Here is a 6021-nt window from a genome sequence, read left to right as displayed (position 1 = left end):
TGCTTCCTTCTGTCCGTCTCCTCAATGTATCACCAAGTCCTGCCAAGTTTATTTCTATAGCTATCTCTAAATCTGCCCTCTTCATCAAAAGACATCAAATTTGAAGGTCTAATAGACTTATATGGACGATAGCGGAATTGGGTAATGTCCAGTTCTGTAAAGTTGCAGTTCTGGTGGGCAACCAGCAGCAGGAGCAGCAAGCAGCCTCTGGCCAAAAGCTTGTAGGGAGGTAGCCAATCCCCCATCCCATAGCACTGGGATTTTCATTTAATAATCTTATAGCTTCTGGGAGCCCACCCTCACCCTCACCCCCACTGCCCCCCCCCATCTCTCTCTCCTCTCTCTCTCTCCCTCTCTCCCCTTCTCTCTCCTCTCTTCTGAGACAGGTTTCTCTGTGTAGCCTTGGCTGTCATGTACTCGATTTGTAGACCAGGATGGCCACAAACTCAGAGACCTACTTGCCTCTGCCTCCTTGAGTCCTGGGATGAAGGTGTTCACCATCATGCCTGGTTTAGGGTACCATTGTTTCTTTCTTTCTTTCTTTCTTTCTTTCTTTCTTTCTTTCTTTCTGGTTTTTCAACACAGGGTTTCTCTGTGCAGCCTTGGCTGCCTTGGACTCACTTTGTAGACCAGGCTAGCCTGGAACTCACAGAAATCCACCTGCCTCTGCCTCCCAAGTGTTGGGATTAAAGGTGTGTGCCACCACCGCCCTGCAGGGCACCATCTTTCCAACACTGTTGTTTCTATATTAACAGGCATTGGCTATTGGAGGATTCTCGCCCCCGTGTTGGGTATCATCTGTGTCTTAGCCAACCATGTAGTTGTCAAGATGTTCACAGCTGTGCTTGGTTTGTGCATACACTGTGAGCTGGTTTCCCATCTGTGCATGTCTTTCCAGTGCTTTGCTAAGTCAACAAAGTACTCAGGGGTTATCAGTGTATCACCTAGGAACTAAAAACTTTATGAAAATGGTGAACAAGACTGTGGCAGGCCCACCACCATTCCACTTGCTCTCAGGAGCCAGGAGCTAAAAAGATAAGAAAAATGTCAGCAAGGTCCAACACGACATGGCAGATTCCATTGCTTGTATCAATTGCTTCCTCAGAGTTAATGTTGGGATGCAATAATACTAATTATAGAAGAAGTCATGAATTCACGGGGGGCGGGGGAGGTGTGGGGGGAGGGTGGGCATGGGAAGAGCTGGAGGGGGGAGGGGTAGAAATGACGTAAACAGAGTCACATACGTGAAAATTAAAAATTACATAAAGACTAATGCTGGACACAGCAGCACAAATTAGAAGCTCTGTTTTAGAAAGCTCTCCACAACCCACATTCTCCACAATCCATCTTGCCTCTTCAATCTGGGTGGTTGCCACAGGACCTCCATAAGTGTTCCCATCTCCAGCAAGCTTGGGCGAGCTGGGCTTGTTCTACTCTGATCACCCTGGGCCCGAAGGGAGCATGGCTATGCTTTCACCTGCTATGCCATACAGAGTTTGGCAGTCTTTGGCCCAAGCTGTGGCCAGCTGCTGCCGCTGGCTACATGGCTGCAGAGAGGACCCTGGACTCACCAACGATTTCCACTGCCCGCCCCTGGGATGTGCTTAGTGTCTCCACTGTACAACCCTATCCTTTATTTCCACACTGAACTTTCGTGCTGGCTTTAACCAGTCCCTCAGGCTCCGAAGCTCTGAATTCAGAGACTCCAGGTCATTACAAATCTTATCTCATTTTTTTTTCCTTCATAGTAACTGAAGCCCTTCGCCTGCTTTTTCCTTTTTCCCTTTCCCGTTCCCTTTTACTTTTTCTTTAGCACATTATGAACCCAATTTCCACACCAGTCTAAATCATCCAAATCTGCTAGAGCCTCTCCCGCTCCATAAAGATCAGATCCCACCATGGGGCTCAGCGCTGCCACCAAAGCTGGTGCCAGCCCCTAGGTCTCTGCTGAGCCAACTTCTTTCTTAACTACCCCTCCCTCACCCCACCCTGCCCCCACTCCACCCCACCCCTCCCCCACCCTTAAGCAGTCTCATTTGCAGTAAACCGAGCAATGAACACTGCTTACGCATGCCTGCTTCTCCCCAGAATTCCTGTTATTAGAAAAAGAATATTGGGAAAAGCTGGGCGTGGTGGTGCACGCCTTTAATCCCAGCACTTGGGAGGCAGAGGCTGGTGGATCGATGTGAGTTTGGGGCCAGCCTGGTCTACAAAGTGAGCCCAGGACAGCCTAGGATACATAGAGAGACCCTTTCTCAAAGAACAAAAACAAAAAACAAAAACAAAAAAAGAATATTGGGGTTGCACAAAGAAACACTTGGAAAACAAACAACAACAAAAAACAATAGCAAGGTAATTTCTTCTTGTAAAAAGGGAAACTGGGCAAACAGGAAATACCCACAGCCAAGATGGCCTCTGTTTAAAAGAATTGTTTTAGGGAGCTTAGGGGTTTCTTATTGGCTCAGGTTCATCCTTCACCTCCTCACCCCCCACCCCCCACCCCCCCACCCCACCCCCACCTGGTCTATTCCCAATTGGCTAGTTTGGAAAGCAGCTCCAAAGGAAAACGGGAAGAGAGTGACTGCTATGATCAAGTTTAGGACCACAGCACAGCCTTCGCATAAACAAGAGTCTCATCAGGTGCGGGAGAGTAAAAAGTTTGATCTCATTTGTATGAAAATCTTATGCAGTTGGGGATAGGGCCTTGGCAGCCTAGGCACCTTTGGTTAAAACAACAACAACAACAACAACAACAACAACAACAACAACAAAACACACACACACACACACACAAAAAAAAAAAAAAACCCAAAAAACAACAACAAAAACCCGCTGTTTCTAACACTGCCTTCCCTCTATGTCCTCCAGCCCCTCATGTTCATGGGAATCTCAGCTGTCAACAACGCCCTCTAATGGCTCAGATGAGCCAGTGCATCTGCCTGATTTTCCTCATATTACCTCTAACACGTAGCCTTTGTCTCAAGTCGTTATATTGATTGTCTGTGTCCACAGCACTCGGACTGGTTCTGTCTGTCTCCTGTGTCAGCTTCATTAGCCAGGCTGTGAGTGGCTCTTACTCCTTGCTCACAAGTATTTTCTAATTCAAGCAGTTTGCTGGTAGAAAACTCCCTACCATCGTTTCCTGTCTGGATCTATTCTTATGGGGCATGCTGTACCATGGCTTTCCCCTCCTGTTAGAGGCCAGTCCTGAGGAACGTCCCTGTTACCGTGACCCTGCAGCCTCCCTCCCCACTGTCCAGTTCTTCCTATGGCTTCTAAGGCTTGGCATCCCAGGAAGGGCTGTTAGTGCAGATCTAATTTGTACTCTTTTTCTAACGCCCCCCAAGCCATAAGAAACAGCACGCCAGCGCTCTCCCTCCTCCCTCTCTAGTTTTCCTCTGTCGGTTCAGAGGCAACTCTTCCCTTATGAGCACAAACAAGTTCCTTCTGGGCAAGCAGCTCAGCCTCAGTTCCAAGGCTTACTGCCCAGAGCAAGAACTGTGTGACTGCCGCCTTTAATCCCAGCACTCGGGAGGCAGAGGCAGGCGGATCTCCAGGTTCCAGGCCAGTCTTGTCTAAAGACTGAGTTCCAGGACAACCAGGGCTACACAGAGAAATCTAGCCTGAAAAACAGAAAAACAAAAAACAAACAAACAAACAAACAAAAAAATCATGTGACTGATGTCACATAGCTCACTCACAATCCCACCCCATATGTGACACTTTCACAAACTGATACGTTCTTTAGCCCCATTCATCAAAGAGGCTGGCTATGTCTTACCACATAGAAGACAGGCACCTATGTCTTTCACCCATAGCAGGAGCAATTGCAACTGCCGCTGTGGCAACAACACGACCTGGGGAGTAACAGCCATACAGGGGTCTCCCTTGTGGGAGCTGCACCTTCAGTCAGACAGCCTAACTTCAGGCACAGGTGGTCTCACCCACAGCAAAGGCCTTGCAAACACTCCTCTCAAATTCATTGTTGTGTCTCTTAGATGCACAAACATCTACCTACCCAAGACAGGGCACCAACAACAAACCAAAAACAAAGAATCTACCCAACTTTAGCCTGCTTATGGTGACAGGAACATGGGTGGCTTACAGGAGCACTTACGAACAGCTATACCACCGAGGAAGGTGCGTCCAAGGAACCACTAACTTTGGATGGCTCCTAGGAGAGTACAGGGGTCTTCTGAGACTGTGCTCCCCACCCCTACATCATGCCAGAAAGTTAATGGGCCCAATTTTGGACACGTTTATGGGTAGGCAGGCCTAGAGGACAACCACCCACAACACAGTCACCTACGGTAGACAGCCTTGTGTCAGTCTTGCCTGCCTACTTGATTAGACCAACCAGGCAATGAGGCTTGGAAAGCCCACTTCTTGGTGCATCTGCGGGGCCATCTCCAGAGAGGAGTAACAAAGGAAAGATCCTATCCACATTCAGGGAAGTCCTTCCATTTATTGAGAGTCTAGCCTGAGTCTTGCTGTTACTAGGTTCAATACGGAGGGATATTATTTGCTTCTGTATTGTGGAGTGCCACTGTTTCCAGGCTCTTGGTGCAGACACAGAAACACAGGTAATAAAGGCACAGGACTCCATTCTCATCAACAGTGTTGGTTCTAGCCTTCCACCTTCCTTATGAACCTCTTTCTCCAACAGTGAGAGACCTAGCTCCGACTTTCCTTAACACAGTATATTTCCTGTCCCTAACCTGTGTAGAGAGAAGCAATCCTGTCTTGGCCCTGAAATGGCATGCCACCACCTTCTCTGTGGTCCTGACCCCTCACACTGTGGCTATTTCCCAGGAAATGTTTAAAAACACCAAGACAAAACCAACAAACTCCCGTGGAGAAGTTGAGAGACATATACCAGCAAACGGTTAAGTGCGTATTTCGTGCCAGGTCCTTTTCAAAGTACTGCAGATAAAAACGATAAAACTGACAAAAAGCTTTAGGCTTAGAGAACTGAACGGTCTAGTGGGAAAGGTAAATAAAAAGATAAAAATATGCTGGTGGCAACTGCTAAAGACAAACTCAGTCGGGAAGGAATGTGACTTGTCAGGAGTTGCTCACTGAGAATTTCACAGAGGAGACTTTTGAGGAAAGATCCAAAGAATGAGGGTGAATCCAGGAGGCTCCCTGGTGGGAGGACCCTCCCTCCCCTCCCAGACAGGAGGCCAGCGTGAAACAGGAGGGGAGAGCAGGAGAAAAGGGCAGGAGACAGAAGATGGGAGGATGTTGCAAGGACTTTGGTCTCTAAGGGGAAACAGGGACCAGAGAATGATTTTTGGGCCAAGATGACTTTATCTGACATTTTAATTGGATCGTTCTGGCTGCCAGGCAGCAAACAGACCATAGGGAAGCAAAGCACATCCATTATGACTTGCCTCCACATGGGGAGGGGAGAAATTCTGGGTATGTTTGGGACAGAGCCAACAGGGCTTGCTGGTGTACCTTTAGTGGATGTGAGAGAAATATGGCAGCCGAGGTGGGTGCTTTCAGTCCACACAATTGTAAAGTCACCACAAAATGAAAGACACAACCATAAGAGCTCAGTCTGGCAGCCATAGATTAAACTATTCTTGATAGTTCTGTTATTGAGTCAATGTGAAAAATACAAGGCTGGGGAAGTCAAGGAAGAGAGGCTATGCCAGCAAACAGAAACTGAGGCCAAGAGGATATGAAGGTATTCAAAAAGGAGATGTCTGGCTGGGCGTGGTGGCACATGTTGTGATCTGGCTGCTTGGGAGACTGAGGCAGGACCCAGCATGAGTTCAGGGAGCATCTGTCTCAAAATAGCAACACTGTCTCAAAGGAGTCTGTGTGTCCAAGGTTAGGTCCTGATGTGACTCCACTATTCAGAGGATGAATAGGATACAGGAAAGGAGTGGTCAGAAACCAGAAGAAACAGGTAGGCTTGGTGTTCTGGAAGCCTAATTCAGAGGTACAGAACTGAGCCACAAGGCCACATGCTAGTCACGGAAATAAAACCAGACATTCAAAGTAACTGCCGGG

This window comes from Acomys minous, assembly GCF_964271855.1.
Source record: "Acomys minous genome assembly, chromosome: 3".
In the NCBI taxonomy this organism is placed as follows: domain Eukaryota; kingdom Metazoa; phylum Chordata; class Mammalia; order Rodentia; family Muridae; genus Acomys; species Acomys minous.
The sequence above is the reverse complement of the archived record's forward strand: the minus strand, read 5'-3'. Positions refer to the sequence as shown.